General features: G+C 49.9%; 1 protein-coding gene across 11 annotated transcripts in view; it reads right to left on the bottom strand.

Moving 5' to 3' along the window:
• ANO1 (anoctamin 1) overlaps positions 1–20,228 on the bottom strand; it is a 208,386-nt gene that overhangs the window by 111,118 nt on the left and 77,040 nt on the right. Inside the window, exon 1 of one of the 11 annotated variants that reach the window (XM_039471001.2) lies at positions 43–136. The exons of the other annotated variants lie outside the window; for them this stretch is intronic. The gene's annotated coding sequence lies outside the window, so the exon portion shown is untranslated. Of the gene's footprint in view, positions 1–42; positions 137–20,228 lie in introns of those variants that run through there. 11 annotated transcript variants of the gene reach the window in all.

Below are 20,228 nucleotides of genomic sequence, written 5' to 3'. Positions count from 1 at the left end.
CTTTGGATTTTTTTTTTTTTTTTTTTTAGAGGGTTTTCATACCAGGTATGAAAAGGGGGGACTTTCAATAAAGTCCCCGAGTGGCAGACGCTTCTGTGACGGGTCACCTCCGCCTCCGGGGGAGTGAAGCTTCTGAGATTGGAGTCTGGAATGTTCTCCCTGCCCCTTTCCCTCCCCTCCACCCTGGCAAACTCCTGCTGTCACTCACCGCTCACCTCCTCCAGGGAGCTCGCCTGGTTCCTGCCGACCCGCCCCTCACCAGCTGCCCGTGCTTTTGGGGGAGGCTTCCCTGGGGCTGTCATCTCTCTGGAGCCCACCGATGTTACCGGTGCCCGCCCCCCCCCATCCCCAACCGCCGCCGTTTACGGAGCGCTTAGTGTTCTGTGCCCAGGCGCGTGCAGCCTCCCTGATGCAGGGCATGCGTGTGTATCATCTCATTTAACCCTACACCTGCAAGGCTGGAACGTGGGTCCTCACTGTGCAGAGGACACCCAGGCTTAGGAATGCCAAGGAACGGTCCCCATCCTCTGAGGTGGGGTGGGGCTCCTGCAGAGAGCTGTCCCCACTGCAGGGCGAGGCTGTCCTGCTTTCGGGAGGGGGGATGGTGGCTTTGATCGCTCACTCCGGGCCCCAGCAGGGGTCTGGCACACAGCAGATCTTCAAGTCTTCCTCCCCTAAGGAGAGTAAGGCAGGTCCCCAGGGGACAGCCACACTCTGGTTAAGCCCCAGGGGCCATGCTGGTAACCACATCCACTGGGAATAAAGTCTCCCTCTGCCTCTCACAATCCTGTGAGTTCTTCATGGTGTGTATCAGATAGCACCTCTGGCAGGAAGTCCTCCTGTATTCTCCCGCACTGCTCCCTTCCCACCCAAATACATGGACCTTCCTCTCTACCCAAAGAACCTGCCTGAACCTCAACTAGCACTTCATTTATTCCGCCTCATTTTACAGTGGGTTGTCTACCATGTTCATACAGCTGATGCTCAATAATTGCTTATTAAATGGCCATTTGGGAACATTCAAGGTCTACAGAAGTGATTAGAAAGTTGTCTTTCAAGGTCACGAGGTCATCAGCCTGCCATGGCTCCAAGCGTGGAACCTGGAGTCAGCTAGGATGGGGTTGGGGAGAGGGGGTGGGGGCTCACTCCAGCTCTGGCACCTTCCAGCATTGTGACCTTGTGCCAGCCTCCTCCTGGGCCTCAGAGCCTCCACCTTCTCATGGGAGTCTTGAGCATGTGTGAAGCTGTCAGGCTCAGCAATGGTCACCGCTGTCACTGCTACTGTCATCTTGTCATATCTCCCGTTTCCCAGTGCCTCAGTGAGAGTCCCCCCCCCGCCCCCCATTTAGGCCCAAGTCTGTGACTTCCTTGAACTTGGGTGGTACAGGAAGGCTATTTGGTTCTCAGGCTGGTGGTGCCAATGGACGCGGAGTGGCCCTAAAGGACCCTTCGTCTGCACCTTGGACAGTGAGAGAGGGTTTGGAGGGGGGCCCCAGGCTGGCCAAATCCACACCAGAAACAGTGCTCCATGGCCTCTGCCCCTAAGAGTTCAAGTGTCCAGTGCTGGGAAGAATTCCACGCAAACATACGGAGGATTATGTAACTTCACCTGCTTATCCTTGTTGGTAAACGCTCAGCACTGCCCAACACTAACGCACTGTCTTTCCAGATCTACGTTCCAGTGGCAAAGGACCTTCCAGAGCTCCACAAGGTGCCGTTTGCGGAAAAACAAAAAGAGTAAAAATATACTTGACCAGATCTGATACACTGGTGTTCCCAAAGGTTTAGGAAGTGACACTTCTGGCCTGAGAGGGCTCTGGGCTTCAGGGGCTGCCGGGTGGGGGGCCATCTCCTAGGCAGGATGGCCCCACCTTCTCCCCAGAGAGCACCCCTTGTGGCTTTACTCAAGACACAGTGTTGAACCTCTGGTTTCTGTGATTTATGCTGTAGCCGGGCTCAAGGCATCTGCTTGCCTGTGAGACTCCACCTTCTTTGCTATTTCTGGTATGTTTCCTTTTTTCTCTCCAGTATCCCTGCGTTCTAATTCCTCTTGCCCCTTTCCCAAGTCTTCTGAGGTGGATGGTGTAGACAGGCACAGCAAGGGCAGAGGAAATGCAGCGTGACCTCTGCACAGCAAGGGCCAGAGAGGATCAGCTCTGCCCCCAGGTCTCTCCTGGCCTTTGCCGGGGGTTCACGGGTCTAGGGATTTCAGGGATCGACACAAAATAAAAACAATCGTCTCTAAAATTGGAACGAGAAGAGAGAATTCCTGTGAGTGGCGATATCTCCCAAGTCAGGACGAGTTTACAGGGCGCTCTTTGTTCCATAGGTGGTCCATTTCTCTAGTCCCCTGCCCTCATCTGTGTCCTATGGGCCACTTTGCTGGGAATCTCTCTCCCCTCTAGTCACTAATTGCTTACCCGTGGGGCCACTCCATAAATGCTTGCATTCATTTTTCTTTTTCTTTTTGTCTCAGTGATTTTCATCACTAAAAACCCCACGGGAACAGACTTTGCGAACAGGACTAATTCCCCGCTCATGAATTAGTAAAAACCTGGTCTAATTTGTCCAGATGGTACATTTTGTTACGGGGAGCTCCGGACTTCCCAGCTGGCCTGTGTGGTCCTTCAGTGTCATTTGATGGCACGCGCCAACTGATACAGGTGTCTTTGCAGACATTTTAATAGTCACCGGGGGTGTAAGTGTCAAGTGGCAAGGAGTGGAGGCCAGCAAGCTGTCGGGAGGGTGGCCTCCTGGTAAGAGGCTGCAAAGGGGAGCCCTCTCCAACTCGATTTTATTCCCATCCCGTTGGCATCGCCCACGGGGAAGAACATCTCTGAGCACTGGCTGAGCGGTCTGCAACTCAGTGGGAAGTTGGACAAACCAAACTGGACAAAGGGAGCAGAACGAGGTGCCCCAAATCATGGAGATGCAGGGACTGGTTACCAAAACCACAGACCGGAAGCCCGTTAACCACCCTCACAGCCTTGGCGTGCCTCGATTTCCTTTTTCGTAAAGTGAGGCATGACGTCTCTCCCTTTGGATGGTGGGTGAGGGCCAAGAGGCCCAGCACCTGGCCATGGTGAGTCCAGGCCAGGGAGGCAAAGACCTCTTTCTTCTTCTTCTGCTTTTTTTTTTTTTTTTTTTTTGAGATGGAGTCTCACTCTGTCGCCAGGCTGGAGTGTGGTGGTGCAGTCTCGGCTCACTGCAACCTCCACCTTCCAACTTCAAGCGATTCTCCTGCCTCAGCCTCCCAAGTAGCTGGGGCTACAGGCCTCTCCTAATAAAGGAGCTCTACAGTGGGGGTATCGGGACTGTGGATGTGTGATCCTTCTCCGTGGCGGGGACTGTCTGTGCCATGTAGGATATTTTGCAGCCACCCTGGAGACCTCTACCCACCCATGAGATGCCAGCAGCACCTTCTGCCTCTAACCCCAATGTGACAATCAAAAATGTTTCTTGATGTTGTCAAATGTCCTCTGGGGACAAAACCAGCCCCAGCTGAACACCACTGCTCTCAGGCTTCTCCGCGGCCCTCACCTGCCCTCTCACCTGGACCTGGGGACCAGCTTCATCAGCCCCTGTTTCACAGGTGCGCACAAGATCAGGGAAGACACCTGGAGAGGTGACACACTTGGCTTTCATTCTAGGTCTCCTGACCCCCACCCACCAAACCAGAGCTCACTCCGTGAATTCAATATGCATCCAGAATTTGGGAGGTGGCATAAAGCGGACTCGGTTTCTTTTTACAAAATAGAAACGCCCGGGTGCCCAGGTTGCCTCCATTGGTTGAGGTGCTGGCACCCTCACAGCCTGGGGGCGCTGAGCCTGCTCTGCCCTCGGTTGGCCCAGTACAAATCTCCGCATTCAGAGGGTTCTAATAAGTGCTGTTGACTCACTAACAGCCCAGGGGAGGGAAAGCGGCATGGAAGCAGTGAGCAGTCGTGACTCAGGGCCATTGTGAGCGCCAGCGGCCACCCGTCCCTCTCCCACGCCAGCCCCACGCTGCCGGGCAACCCGAGTAGGGCAGAAACAGAGGCCAAACAGGTAAATGATGTCACCTCCCAAAAGCAGCTTGGGCTGTAATTACCCGCGGGGAAGATGTGCCTGGGGAATTTACAACCGAGATACGACGAGCGGGCGGGCAGGAGACGGGCCACGGTCTTTTCCTTCCCTCGCATGATGTCAGCGCCGGAGCAGAGGCCGGCCAACCGCAGCCTGGGCTCTGAAAGTGGCAGCCAAAGCTCTGACACGCGGCCAAAGCATGAAGTTCTGTTGGGGGGGATTTTTTCCCCCTCCAACAGAATCCACAGGCATCCCGTTTCCATAGGAGGGTTTTCAGATTCTTACTGTGTTTTGTGAACCCAAGGCCTGCCTTCTGAGAATCCCAAGAGCTTTAAAGCACACCCGGGGCAGCTGAGACCCTGGCCAGGCCATCTCCTCCTGGAAGCCTTTCTGGTTCAGCTCAGACGGCATTGCTCCCCTCTGCTCCTTCCACCCGTGGCTCCAGCCACTCAGGGTCCCTTCTGCCCACCATCTTCAGTTTTCCGGGCTTCATTTCTGCACTGTTTACTCTCCTTCCCATCCTTGGCACACTATCGATTTTCCCCACTTATGTTTATTTAACAAGCAGCCGTGCAGTGCTTACTACGAGCCAGCACTGTGCTAAGCTCTTTACAAATGTTAAGTCGCGCTCTTAGGGTGATTACAGCCATCTGCAAGTGCGTTCACACAGGCGCGCACTCCTGGAGCCTTCATCGGGAGGTGTGGGGAGAAGTGTCGACGAGATCTCAGACAGCTGCCTCCTCCTCAGTGACTCTGCAGGAAGCACAGCCTTCCTCCCCAGGATGATGAGTGCATCGGCATCAGACACCCTGCCGGTGGGGACAGGGGCCGCCTCCCCGCAGCAGGACAGCACCTGCCCACCCTGACAAGCAGAGCCTCTAGCTGCCCACCGTCCGTTCTTCTTCCTGGGGTTTGAAAGAATAAAAGCTCCAGATTGCTGTCAGTTTCCTTTCACCAGCTTATTTCCCGAGAATAAGGAGCTTCCACCTTGCAGAAGTGCCGGCCTCAGTCTGAACTTGTGTCACTCCAGAGGGACGAGGCTGACCTTTGCGACTTCCTCTGAGCCCCAACCCTGACTGTATTTTCTCCCCAGACACGGCGCAGCTTCTGATAGTGAAGGACAGGTCCTGGTCCTCCTGGCCTCTGGTCTGAGTGGCTGAAGGTGACTTAAGGCCCCAAGGCAGAGGAGCTGGGACTCGGGTTGGCACCCCCGCACTGTTGAGGGCATATGAACCCCACGAGAGCGGTTCTCTGCAACAGACTCCTCCCTGCACCTTCCACGGAGCATGTGCTGGGTGTGGGCACACCAAACCTGCATCATTCCCGTGTCAGTGACCCGCCCACGCCACCGATTTCCGTAAAGACCCGTCTCTAAGGCCTGAGATGGAGCCTAACGTTACAGTCATTGGCAGCAGCAAGCGTCTTACCCTGGAGCGAATCCTCTGTGTCCTCATCAGACCCTCCCTTCCCCAAAGCCAAGGAGACCACAGCTCCTGGTCTCACCTGTCCCGCCAGCTAAAAATGGTCTTTTATACTTTTTTTTTTTTTTTAAATTATTTTCTTGAGATGGAGGCTTGCTCTTGTTGCCCAGGCTGGAGTGCATTGGCGCAATCTCGGCTCACTGCAACCTCCGCCTCCAGGGTTCAAGCGATTCTCCTGCCTCAGCCTCCCAAGTAGCTGGGATTACAGGCACCCACCAAGGCGAATTTTTGTATTATTAGTAGAGACAGGGTTTCCCCACGTTGGGCAGGCTGGTCTTGAACTCCTGACCTCAGGTGATCCGCTCACCTTGGCCTCCCAAAGTGCCGGGATGACAGGTGTGAGTTACCTTGCCTGGCCTCGTTCACTCATTCTTTTCTATCCCTTCCTCCCCTCACCCCTTACCGACTCTATTTCTCCGTGGAATCTGCCGATCCCTGCCTGCGGGGGAAGTCGCTTCCTCATCTTGTTTTCGCGTCCCCTCCCCTCACCCTCCTTGGCTAGAATGGCGGCTCCAGGCGATTCTGTCATGATTTGATGGCTCATTTTCATGCCTGAAAATGACGTGAGCCACAGAGACCCAGAAAAATGCACAGAATTGAGCCAGTTATTCAACAGAGTCGGGCCCCAAGGCGCGTTGACTCTTAAAACATAAGAAGGGTCTCCTGTAAGATCTGGCAAAAACAAAAACAAAACAAAACAAAAACAAACAAACAAAAAAAGACGTAAGGAGGGGAGGAGGGGAGAGCGTGAGCCCGAGTGCCTCTGAGACAGGCAGCCGCCGCAAAGGCCAACAGCGAATTAACTCAGTCATTTCAATCCCTTTGCTTGTGTAGACAAAACCCAAAGGTCCATGTCCTACAGAGCTAGTAAGTACATGCATACACACACGTGCATGTGTGCACACGCACTTGCACGCATACACACACGCCAACTCATCCCAAAGGGTTAAAAATGGACCCAACGGGAACTCCTCCCTAAAGGCACACATCATCCGTGGTTCCCGTGTCCATCTAGAAGCCCTTCCTGAATACAGACATTTAAGATCTGTAAGCTCATCACAGCCCACGTTCTCCAAGACACGTGGTTATATAGAGCCCAGGGGCCCCACGGCTGCCTGCCCTGCCTCTCACACAGACCATCGTTTTCCAAAAGCTATTCCTGAGACCCAGCATCCCTGCCTCTTAAACAGGAACAATGGCGTCTGGAATCAGGCTTTCTGGAAAAATCAAGTGCCCCCGTCCCCCTTTAAGCTCATCACAGCCCAGATCCTTCAGGTTAAACAGATCTCAAATCTGTTTCCCTTAACCCCCTCGGACGGAGTTTATTCACCGATTTTCGCTTCACTCTTTTATGCTCAGCTTAAGCACCTCGAGATGTTCTTGGCCATCCGCTCCTCCATTCCTGTTTCCTTTCGGTTTGATGTTGAAGCCTTTCCTCCACCCTTAGAAGGACCCTTTCAAAGCCACAGGTTCCTTCTGGATCTCTCTGCAGCACGCACTCCCCGGTTCCTTCAAGACACATTCCAGAAGAGAAAGGCGACCCTCTGCTTGGTTAGGGAGGACGCTGGGGCTCCCAATTCTTTCCAAAAGGAAAACAGGATAAAAGAAAAGAGCTCCTGGGGCTCCTGGTCCTCTGTGAGTGGATTCAATGGCCTGTTCCATAAGCAGGGGGGCCCCGTGAAGGGGAACATTCTGCCATCTAGGGGGTCCTGTGGCATGAAGCCCGGCCTTCGTAGATGCACCTAAGAAAAGACATGGGCCCGGCCCCCACCCGCAGGCCCTCGGAACTGGATGCGTCTGCAGCAGCTGGTGACATTGGGGGCCAGCTTGCAGAGAGCATGGTGACACCTTCCCTTTCCTACTGCTGCCTGTTACAGCCTTGTTTACCTTGGGGACCAAACAGAGAGGGACTGCTTTTCCTTAAATGACCACGGGGATACCCCTTACCCGCCTTCCACGTCAGAACAGTTGGAGGAGTGGGCTGGGGGGTGTGCCAGGGAGCGCCCCTCACCAGGGAGCAGACACAGGCCAACGCCTCCTCCTGGGGGTTCACTGTATTCTCTTTGGCTGGACTTCAGTTCCCTGGGTGCTGTGACCCTCCCTCCTGCCCTGCTCTCACGTCTCCGAGGCTTCTGCTAAGAAACCTCTCCTCCAGGGTCTTCCCTGGCCCTGCTCCCAGCCCCTTCCCCTGCTTCCCCCCATCTGTTATCTGACAGCGTATTCTCTGTGCACCAGGAGAGCAGGGACGTTTGTCTTCTGCTCTCTGTATTCTCAGGACCTAGCAAGCCCGGCACACAGTAGGCATGCAAAATATCTTTTGGAAGGATGAACCCCTGAGTGAATGGACACCGTGTCCTTTGTCCACGTCCACAGATTCTAGCACCCGCCTAGCAGAGCATGGTAGAGTTTATCCACGGGTCAATGTCTTTCCACTCAAACAACCCCTGCACGGATGCTCGCTTCTTTTTTTTTTTTTTTTTTTCAGGCAGAGTTTCGCTCTTGTTACCCAGACTGGAGTGCAATGGCGCGATCTCGGCTCACCGCAACCTCCGCCTCCTGGGTTCAGGCAATTCTCCTGCCTCAGCCTCCTGAGTAGCTGGGATTACAGGCACGCGCCACCACGCCCAGCTAATGTTTTGTATTTTTAGTAGAGACGGGGTTTCACCATGTTCACCAGGATGGTCTCGATCTCTCGACCTCATGATCCACCCGCCTCAGCCTCCCAAAGTGCTGGGATTACAGGCTTGAGCCACCGCGCCCGGCTTGATGCTCGCTTCTTAACAGGAGGCTGTGGAGTCTTCACAAACAGGTTCTCCCCAGGGGCAAGGATGGAGTTGCTGTCTTAACATTTTCCAGCTGGCGGGGCTGCCGGGGAAAGCTGCTGAGGCCACTGTCACCCATCACAAAAGTCCCATTGAGAGCTGGGCCTTCTCCAACACGTGTGTTCTGTTCGGGGAGGAGGTGGGCTGGGCCCTCCTGGTAGGAGCATGCCCCCTGCACAGGGGCAATCAGTGTATTTAGGAAGGTCCTACTATGTATTGAGCTGTGAGCCCAGGGCACAGACCCACAGGTGTGGAGCTGACAGTCGTCCAGGAAGTCAGAAAAAGGACAGCCACGGAAAAGTGCAGAAGGACCAGGGAAGGAAAGGTCATGGCCAGTGCCGGAAGGCTTTGCAGAGGGAGTGGCTTCTCAGCTGAATCCGAAAAGGTCACTGGGAACGAGGAAGATGAAGAGGAGGGGTCGAGTGCCCCACGCCAGTGTTGGGGGTGGGGACGCCAAGGGACGGGAAGGCTGGGAAGGGCCTCGGGGCTGTCCGTGCCTCCACAGGGTGCCAGGCACTGGGCAAGAAGCAGCCAGCAAAACACGCATGACTCCTGGTCCTCTTGGAGCTGCCGTCCAGCGAGGGGCAGGCAGACCATCGACAAAGCAAGCGAGTGACATGGCGTGTGGCTGCTCGGAGGTGGGGAAGCCCCACGGGGCAGAGGGGCTGGAAGGTGGGGACAGCAGCTTGTCATGGTGGCCAGTACAGAGCTTGCTCTGTGAGGGGCCCTTCACTGCTCAGCTATATATGACTGCTCGGCCGTATACGACTGCTCGGCTGTATACGACTGCTCGGTTATATACGACTGCTCGATTATACGACTGCTCGGTTATATACGACTGCTCGATTATACGACTGCTCGGTTATATACAACTGCTCGGTTATACGACTGCTCGGCTGTATACGACTGCTTGGTTATACACGACTGCTCGATTATACAACTGCTTGGCTGTATATGACTGCTTGATTATACGACTGCTCGGCTGTATATGACTGCTCGGTTATATACAACTGCTCGATTATACAAGTGCTCGGCCATATACGACTGCTCGATTATACGACTGCTCGGCTGTATATGACTGCTTGGTTATATACGACTGCTCTGTTATATACGACTGCTCGATTATACGACTGCTCGGCTGTATACGACTGCTCGGTTATACACGACTGCTCGATTATACGACTGCTTGGCTGTATACGACTGCTCAGTTAGACAACTGCTTGGCTGTATACGACTGCTCGGTTATATACGACTGCTTGATTATACGACTGCTCGGCTGTATACGACTGCTCAGTTATACAACTGCTCGGCTGTATACGACTGCTCAGTTATACAACTGCTCGGCTGTATACGACGGCTCGGTTATACGACTGCTCGACTATATACGACTGCTTGATTATACGACTGCTCGGCTGCGTACGACTGCTCGGCTGCGTACGACTGCTCGGCTGCGTACGACTGCTCGGCTGCATATGACTGCTCGGTTGTATACGATTGCTCAGTTATACAAGTGCTCAGCTATATACAACTGCTCGGTGTAAGGAAACTTTGTGAAGACTCAGACAACCAGCCTCCATTTTTATGCAAATAAAAGGATTTTTGGTCACATGAGTTAGGAAAACAGCAGTGCCCACTGTAACCCCTGGACACCCCGGACAAAGTGGCTCCCCATTGGAGGGTCGCTTTTCCAAGTGTTTCGGGCCCCTTCCAGGCACTGCCTCGGCTGGACTCACAGCATCCGTGGGTCTGGCCGGCAGCATGTGGGCCGGGGCAGAGTGTCCCTCCTGGGGCTCACTGGTCTATGACTGCAGTCAGGTTGTGCCAGGGCCGACTCCAGGGTGCTTTGCTCCACCGTGGAGCTACAGCGATGGGGTAGCTGCATCCCTGTCGCTGAAGGAGATCTAATCTCCACTGGAGACCAGGCTTCTCTCCTGTGCCGTCATTCAGGGAGGCCGAAGTCAGGGCTGCCACACACCCTCAACCAAGTCATCAAGGAGAGGAGGACCCTATGTACCTGGACACGTAGCAAGCGCTCGGCAAGTGCGGGGGGATTGTCCCAGGAGACTGTTGGGCGTGGCTGATTCATCCACCAGAATGGAACTTTCTAGACACTGATGAGGGGTGCCAGGCACAGGCCTCTTCCCTCCCCATCCCTGCAGCCCTGCAGGGTATTTTTGGATAAGTCACATGGGCTCTGGGGCCCCTGTTTCCAACTCAGTCCCAATAAGAAGACAGGCTGTCGGGATGCTGAGAGCGGGCCCCAAAACACCCAGCATGGGGTCCCTTGGGGATACAGGCTCAGGGCCAGGGACCTCGGTGCCCATGAGGGCAGGCTGGCATCTGGCCCTCTGCTCATAACCACTGTTTATTACCACAGCTGTCACAGATTCAGCCATCTGCTCCAGTGACCTCAGAACCTGCCACTCATTCATTCACACAATGGGTGTTCCTTCATTCATTCACTCAGTTCAGTAAACTCTTCCATGTGCCCGACACAGAGCTGGGCTGGTCATGGAAGAAACAGTGCAAACAAGTCCCTGCTCTACTTCCACGGAGCTTACCTTCCAGCGGGGAGCACCAGAACCGGAAGCCGGAAAGGGGAACAGATGCACACATGGGAATATGGATGGTGGGCTAGCGAATGTCGGGGCAGCTGTCGGGGGACACAATGTGGGTGGTCATGGAAGGCCCTTCTGGGGAAGTGACGTCTGAGAAGATGCCTTCTTCCCAGAAGCCAGCCGTGAGAAGATCTGGGGTGGAACATGACAGGCAGTAGCAGAGCCAGGCGAAGGCCGAGAGGCTGGGAAGAGTTGTGTGTTCTGGGAACAAGCCCTGAGGTCAGCCAGGCTGGGCATCTTCCCCCAGGGGGTGATGGTGGGGGGCAAGGGCAGAGAGGAAGTGGGGAGGGTTAGGCCTTCAGGGCTTTCAGGTCAGGAAGGAACTGGGATCTTCTGCTGGGCAGAGGGGCTGGCAAGGCAGCCCCCACAGGGGACCGATGCCATCGGAGCTGTGAGGTCACAATGGTCCCTGGGCTGCTCCTGCGTTCAGCGAGCTGGGGGTAGGCCCCAGGAACCACATTTTAGCCAGGGCCCCCAGGTATCTGGTCTGGCACAGCCCTGACAATATGCAAAGCCTCCTCTAGTGATGGCTGAATCCCGGACACCCTAACCCCCGGGATGGAAACCTCGCCACTTCTAGAGGCAGCTGATGACTCCTGGGGCAGCCCCGCCCTGCTCAAAGGTAATGCGCTTCACAGAGCCAGCCCCAGCCCTCAGGCTTGGAGCCACACAGGATTGCTCCTTTTCACAAGAAAAAAAAAAATCAGAGCTACAGAGTCAGCCGTCTTAGAAAGCTCCCTGCGTTCTCGCCTTGCCTAGCCAAGCAGCCTCAGTTTCCCCAATCCCTGCACCTGGCTGGGCTCCAAGTCACTCTCAACCACGTATTTTTAAAGTCCTTTGTCCCAGACTATGAATGACCCACAAACCGATCGAGGACTGGGGGTGGCAGTTTGTGTATGTGACTGCTTGGGCTCTGGAGGGCCCCTCTCAGGTCAGCTCCCCACCCCCACCCCCGTGTCCCTGTAATGGCCCCAAATGTCTGTAACGCAGCCCTAAGCTTTTAATCTGCCAGTGAGACTCAGAGAGCAAATAGCTCAAGAAAAGACAAACTACGGATCAAATTCATACGAAAGTATAAATGACTTTCTTCTCCCAGATAACTTTGATAGTGAACAGGACAGTCAGCATCAGGCCCACAGACAGCGAGGGAGGGAAGGAGCGGAGGAAGACAACCTCCCTGGCGAGGGGAAAGGGAAGAGGGAAGAGGCATGGTGGGGCAGGGGACAAGGAAAACCTTTATTTCCTGCTCATCTGGCCCGTACTGAGCCAGCTCCTCCCCACCCACTGCCCCAAACAGGGAGGCCAGCACGCTAGGGAGGGGGCCAGCGTGTGTCCGATCCCAGCGGCAATATTAAAGTTTCCCTCAGTCCAGGGGGTCCATCCGAAGCATTGGGGCAAAAACAGAACTGAGAACAAAGAGAACCAGGTTAAGACGCGGAGGCACAAAGGGACTGAGAGACGATTTCTCAGCTGCCCCTCTGCCCTTTGGAGACTCCTCCCTGCCTGTCTGTGTGGCTGGGGTCCTAGAACCCCCACCGGGAGGGTGAGGGGGAGTGAAGGAGAGACCTGGGGCTGCTCCCCGAGAATGTGCTCAAGGGCCAGGGGCTGTGGCCCAGCCTCGGTCAGGCAGGACCTGCCCCTGCAAGCCAGGGCTGCAACCGACGAGCGTGACACAGGGGGCTGAGGGGAGCAGGGTGAGCTCCGCCTGATGTTCCCTGAGCTTCCTTCCCTCCCTCAGCCGTCAATCCTCCAGGGCAGAGAGAGGGTCCTCTCGGCTGTGCCCAGCCACAGAAACAACCTCCGTGCCTTGGGAAAAAATGATGCTGGCGGGTTGTATCTCATTCACACTCGTGAATCTACTCCAGAAGTCTGAAGACATTTTTCCCCAGGTAAAGAAGAAAGAGGAAAGAAAGAAAAGAATGGAAGGGCAGAAAAAAAAAAGAAAAGAAAAGAAAAGAAAAATGAGAACGAAGGAAAAAGACAGCAAGATTCAGAGGCAGGGCAGGCCTGAGTCTGAGGCAGGGGCGGGCGCGTGCTCTGCGGGTCTGAGGCACGTTCCTTCATGTCACATGTCGGTGCTGGTGGTGACCTGATTTTGACTCATCCAAAAAAAATGATCAAAAGAGGGAAACAAAGACTAGATAGGACCAGGTCTTATTTCTCCAGAGCAAATGGGCTTCTGAAGAGCTGGGTTCATGGGATTTGGAGTCCCCATCTTCAGAGGATGGCAGGGGTCCTCTTAGGAGCTTGGCATTTCTGCTAACACGTGTAATGGGGCACCAAGAAAATCATGGGTGAGGTACGCGTGGACTGCTTGGCTTCCTGGCAAAGGGCAATTGGTAAGACGTGCATTCACGTTAATTTAACCTCATCTTTAAGAAAGGCAAAACTTGGGCTGGGCGCGGTGGCTCACGCCTGTAATCCCAGCACTTTGGGAGTCTGAGGCGGGTGGATCACAAGGTCAAGAGATCGAGACCATCCTGGTCAACATGGTGAAACCCCGTCTCTACTAAAAATACAAAAAATTAGCTGGGCATGGTGGCGCGTGCCTGTAATCCCAGCTACTCAGGAGGCTGAGGCAGGAGAATTGCCTGAGCCCAGGAGGTGGAGGTTGCGGTGAGCCGAGATCGCGCCATTGCACTCCAGCCTGAGTAACAAGAGCGAAACTCTGTCTCAAAAAAAAAAAAAAAAAAAAAGAAAGAAAGGCAAAACTTGCTCAGCAAACATGCATGCTCCTGCTGTGAGGTCACTGGTTCCCACCCCACTGAGGGGATTGGGATCTTTCTGAGAAGATGACAGGTCTGGGCCTGAGGAGCTGGAATTCGCCCTGATCTTGCCCCTCTCTACTGCCTTCCCATTCTCTCCTCCCCTCCCTGCCTTCGTTCGACAAATGTAATAGACACATTCTGGTTGTTGGCAATTTCCTGCCCCAGGAAGTCCAGTGTCTTGTCCAGTTGTTACAGGGTGCTGGTCTAGGTAGTCACTGCGTCACCCACGGAGCTTTCAAATATCCAGATTCTGGGACTTCACACCCAGAGACGTTCAACAGTCCCTCGTGGGCTCAGAGGACAGGTAGGTTTGGGAATCCACCCAGCCTCATGAAAGACAGACATGCATGCAGGTGACCGCGGTGCCAGAAGCCCCTTTCTGAGACAGGCACGGAAATCCAGGGCAGGGAACGCTGGGCTGAGTACCAGAGGGAAAGCAGCTCCCGAGCCCTCCCCCACCTCACCCCAGCATGTTCCGTTCAGAACGCTCAGCCCCCAAGCACAGGGGTTCTCAGTCCTTCTGCTTCGTCTGTGTCTACTGGGGGACCCTCCCACAGCAAATGGTTCTTGTCCTAAATGTGTCCCTATATTTGGAGTCGATTGCATTTTTATCATTTAAAAAAATCAGTGAAGCAGTGACTATCTAGATGAGCACTCTGTATCTTTTTTACCTCCAGGCCGGGTGCAGTGGCTCAAGCCTGTAATCCCAGCGCTTTGGGAGGCTGAGGTGGGTGGATCACCTGAGGTCAAGAGTTTGAGACCAGTCTGGCCAACATGGTGAAACCCCGTCTCTACTAAAAATACAAAATTAGCTGGGTGTGGTGACATGCATCTGTAATTCTAGCTACTTGGGAGGCTGAGACAGGAGAATCACTTGAACCTGGGAGGCAGAGATTGCAGTGAGCCAAGATCACACTAGTGTACTCTAGCCTGGGCAAAAAGAGTGAAATTCCGTCTAAAAAAAGAAAAAGAAAAAGAAAAAAAAAGTTACTTCTCTATCTCTAAAGTGTCATTGATTGCATACCATATTGCTCAGTCTCATGCAAAGTCTATGAAATTGTTGGACCCATTTTGCAGATGAGAAAACTGAGGCCCTGACAATTCTTGTGGTTTACTCAAGATCTTGCAGTTGGAAGCAGCAGAGGTAGAGAACCCTCCCCTAATTGCCTGACCCTGAGAGCAGACTTTTCCTCTGTTGTTGCTCTGAAGCTCTAGCTGCCACAAACACTCCTCCATGTGTACAACCATCTAAGGCATAAGGTGCTCCAGTAGGCCACTCTTAAGAAGCCTCATGGAGAGCTCTGCTTCTGGCCACAGAAGAGTAGCTGCTGTGTCAAGAGCATCTATACAGGTTGGATTAAAAAACAAACAGAGAAACTCAGCTGCTAGAAGGGATTGGAAGACACGGAGACAGATGGAACTTGAGGGCTAAGGGAAGAGAGCTGCAGAGAAATAAGCTCAACGTTCTCAGCAGGGGGGCGGTGGAGGGGGTGGGGGGTGGGGAGGGGAGAGAGAGAGAGAGACAGAGACAGAGACAGAGATAGAGAGAAAGATAGAGAGAGAGAAAGAGAGAGAGAGAGACAGAGACAGAGATAGAAAGAGAGAGAGAGAGAAAGAGAGAGAGAGAGACAGAGAGAGACAGAGAGAGAGAAAGAGAGAGAGAGACAGAGACAGAGAGAGAGAGAGAGAGAGACAGAGACAGAGACAGAGATAGAAAGAGAGAGAGACAGAGAGACAGAGATAGAGAGAGAAAGAGAGAGAGAGAAAGAGAGAGAGACAGAGAGAGACAGAGATAGAGAGAGAGAGAAAGAGAGAGAGAGAGACAGACAGACATAGAGAGAAAGATAGAGAGAGAGACAGAGAGAGACAGAGATAGAGAGAGAAAGAGAGAGAGAGAGACAGAGACAGAGATAGAAAGAGAGAGAGAGACAGAGAGACAGAGAGAGAGACAGAGAGAGAAAGAGAGAGAGAGAGAGAGAGAGAGAGAGAAGGGAGGATTGGAGTTCAGGGTACTCTAAAGAGGTAGAGTCTTAGTAAACTCTCCAGGCTTTCAATTAAGAACCCAGAAAAAGACCTGCCTTCTGTAAATCCTTAAGTCTAATCTCAACTCATCTTCAACCCTGATAGAAACCAGCCGGTCTTTTCACATTCTGCCTGCCGAAAAGACAAGAATCCTCTCGGAAAAAGAGAACATCGTCTGGCATCTCCCCATTTTCCACACGTGATATCCAAGATTCAGTTAAAAATCACCACACAGGCCAGGAAGAGGAGCTAAATAATTAAGAACCACAGAAAAAAAAAAAAAACAAAGTAAAACAAGCAAACAAAAACCCAAGCACAATAGAAACAGACCAACGGCAGATCCAGATATTGGGGTAATTAGACACATCCATTCATAGGACGAATACAGTAAATACAAAGATGGAGAATTTCAGTGGAGAGTGAGAATGTGCAGATAGAATCCAATGGGAATTCTAAAGCCAAAAGTGAGAATTCAAAGCATAGGCATAACCACAGATTAGACAGAATGGAAGAAATCAGATACACTGAAAGATGGGTTAACAGAAAGCATTAAAATTGAAGCACAGGAGGAAAAAAAAAAAAAAAGACATAAAACACAGAAAAGACCATGAGAGACATTTAAGTCTTGGTGAACATATGTACGGTTGGAACTCTGAAAAAACAGAAGGGAGAGAACGGGGCAGGAGCAATGTTTGAAGTGTCCGACCAAGAATTTTCCGAAACCGATGAAAGACATCAGGCCATGTTTAGTTAAGAATATGAGAAGCTTTATGAACCTCAAGCAGGGTATAATGTCAGTTTTATTTTTTCCTTTTCAATGCATAGCTTTTAATTTATTTTTCTTGTCTTATTTTTTTCCTAGGACATCCAGCACAGTGTTGAAAAGTATGGCCCAGATCCTATCAGAATAATCCAAGCGCATCATAGCAAAATTGGTGAAAACAAAAAACAAGGAAAAACATGGCAAAACAGCCAGAGAAAAAAGACATCTACTTTCAAAAGATTACTAGGAAGGTGAATGGCTGGCTGTTCAACAGAAGCAACAGAAACCAAAGACAATAGAGTGACATATTGCAATTGCTGAAAGAAAATTACTGCCAATATAGGGTTCTATATCTAGAAAAAATATCTTTCAAAGAAAAATGAAGTAAAAAAGAACTTTGGAAAGAAAAATATATATGAGTAAAACCTAAATGGATGCTGATTGCTTAAAATAGCATCAACAATGTCTTGTTGGGATTAAATATAAGTAGCATTAATACATGACAAAAATAACACAAAAGGTGGGGTGGGCGAAGTGAAATGGAGGTAAAAGCATTTTTAAAATCTTAAGTTAAGGTTTTCACATTGTACAAAGGTGGTATGAATATTGTTTTTAAAAAGACTCTAAAAAGCCAGGGATGCATGTGTTAATTTCTAGTGCTACCACTAGAAAAATAATAAAGAAATGTATAACTAACCAAATAATAGAAGAGAAATGGCAATTTAAAAAAGAATCGATTAATCAAAAAGTAGGAGGTAAAAATGTCCAAAAAACAAGGACAGCTATAAAACTTACAGCAATATAGTGGATGTAATCTCAGACATGTATCAGTAATTATAATAAATATGAATGGCCTAAATATTCCAATTAAATGACAGTTATGAGACTGGATTTTTTGAAACTTCAACTATATTCTATTTATAGAAGACACACTTTAATATAAAGAACCAGAATGATTAAAAGTCAAAGGATGGAAAAGATATTAATATGCCATGCAAACACTTGAAAGAAAGTTGGCACAGGTATAGAAATATCAAATAAATATATTTCAAAATAAGAAGTTTTACTAGAGATAAAAAGAGATGCCTTATAATGGTACATCCATTAAACAGAAAGATCTAACAATTTTAAATTATGTATACATCAAAATACATAAACAAAAAGGCTGACAGAACTAAAATAAGGAATAAACCATTAATTGTAATTGCATATTTTCACTTAAAATGTAATACAACTCTTTGAGGAAGTGGTAGAATTTCACACACTCACAAAATCAACAAAAAGTACTAAATATACATATTTTTTAAGTGTACAAAAATCATTTACCACAATAGTTCATGTTGAGCCATGAGCCAGCCTCGACACAGTTCAAAGGACTGAAATCTTGTCCTCTGATGACAACAGAAACAAGTAAAGACCGATAATAAAAGGACAACCATAAAAAAACTCAACATTTGGCGATTAAGTGATACTCTTCTAAATTACCTATAGCACAAAGATTAAATATCAGTGAAAATTTAGGAACAGTTTGAACTGGATAGCATGAAAATATGATATTCCGTATCATATTATGGTATCATCATATGTAGCTAATCTGTGTTTGAAAAGGATTGTACAGCCCTAAATGCATTTGAGCCCAGAAAGAAGGCTGAAAATTAGTGATCTAAATTTATGACTCAGGAAGCTGAAAAAGAACAGTATATTAAACCCAAAGTAGAAGGATGCAACTTATAAAGAACAGAAACCAACAATTTAGAAATCAAATTTATAATGGAGAAATTAACAAAACTAAAAATTGCTTATTTAAAAGACTAATAAAATCGATAAAACTCAATCAAGACTCAGGCCTGCCCTTCACACGAGTGGAGACCACATGCCACATGTCTAAACAGTTAAGTTATAAATCAAGCTAGCAAACTATTGAATGAAGTATGTTCTCTTTCTACTAGGATGAATATACCTTCCTACAACAGAGAAGGATAGGCTAGGCTCAAATTTAGGAGTCTCAGACTCCTTGGAGATGTGTGCCATCAGGTGAGGTGGTGGGAAGATGGTGCCTGCTGCCCACTTTTGCCACCCTGGCACAATCCTGCCCTGTGAGGGGCCTGTACCTCCAAGGTCTGAGCACAGCCCCACAACATCTGCTCCTTAGCTACCTGCTTGGCCTACACTGTGCTCCCATGGCTTGCCTTTGAAAGGACAAACCCAGTGGGGAGGACTTGCAGGCTCTGGGAGCAGGCTGGGGGCCATTAGTTAGGGACATTTGGGGTCTGAATATCTAGGGATGGTCTCGGAAGGGGTGTGTGGGCCCTGAGTGTGCAGTTTCCTTAGCCCCATGGACTTGACATCTGTGGCGAGGGGTGAGGAGGGGGAGGACCAGAGCATGGCTTCTGCAGCTCAGGGTCCTGAGGAGGGGCTCCTGTTGCCTGGGCCTGAGGGCCATACTGGAGACATGGTACGAAATAGGGAAGACAGACACAAATGATGGCTACCAAGAATGAGAAAGCAGATATTACAACCGTTTCTACAGACAGGAAGAAGATAACATGAGTACATTGTTAATAGCTATTCAAATACATTGGAAAATCTAGATGTAATGCATCATTTTCCAGAAAAGCATCACTTCCCAACACTTGCGTAAGACGAGGTAAACGATCACCGTGTCCTATATCTAAAAAGAGATTTGATTCTAATTAAAATTCTTTTTACAGAGAGAACTCTAGGTACATATCACTCCACTGGTAAAATTTTCTAAACATTTCAGGAAGAAATAACACCATCTTCCACAAACTCTTCCAAGAATAACTAGAGACCATTTCCTAACGAATTTGAACCTGAAAAGGATGTTACAAGATGAGACAATATCTCTTAAAAATCCTCAACAAAAATACCCCAAACCAATTCCATTAACAAGGTTAAAATATTATGATCAGACTGAACTTCTTTCAGGGATGTAAGATTGGTTTAATACTCAAAAATTAACAAAATAAAGAAAAAAACCCAAATGATCATCTTGACAGGTGCTACGAAAAACACTTGGTAAAATGTAACACCTGTTTATGATAAGAACTCTCAGCAGATTAAAGAGAGATGACTAAACCTATAATAAATATCATGTTAAATAGTAAGCTATTGAAAGCTATACTTTAATGCTGCAGCTGAAACACAGACGCCATCTCCACTCCTATTCAATATTGTAGGGGATATTCTAGGAATGTAATAAGGCAAGAAAAAGAAATAGAAAGTTATGGCTATAAAGGAAGAAAATAAAACTGACATTATCCCAAAAAAGCCTGATTTCGAAAGGAGAAAATCCAGATGAAAATTTGGCAAAGCCACCAAATAGAAGATTAACATTCAAAAGTCAATTGTTCTTCTGTATACCAGAAATAAACTCCTAAAAAACTCATGCCTTTTAAAACAACATTTAAAAAATTAAATGCATAAGAACAAACAAAAAAGATGCATGACCTCCGTAAAGAAGAATCACCAAATATTACCAAGAGAGATGAAAGAAAACCAGAACGAATGGCAGGACAGCCTATGTTCATGGATTGGAAGACTCAATATGGTATAACCATCAATTCTCCCCAAATTTGATCTTGACCTATAGATTCAATGTGATCACAATCAAAATGTCAGAAAGCATGTGTGTATGTGCATGTGTGTGTGTAAAAGAGAGACTGACA

This window comes from Saimiri boliviensis, chromosome 6 (assembly GCF_048565385.1).
Source record: "Saimiri boliviensis isolate mSaiBol1 chromosome 6, mSaiBol1.pri, whole genome shotgun sequence".
Classification (NCBI taxonomy): Eukaryota; Metazoa; Chordata; class Mammalia; order Primates; family Cebidae; genus Saimiri; species Saimiri boliviensis.
Note: the sequence above shows the minus strand (reverse complement) of the source record. Positions and strands in the feature narration are given on the sequence as shown.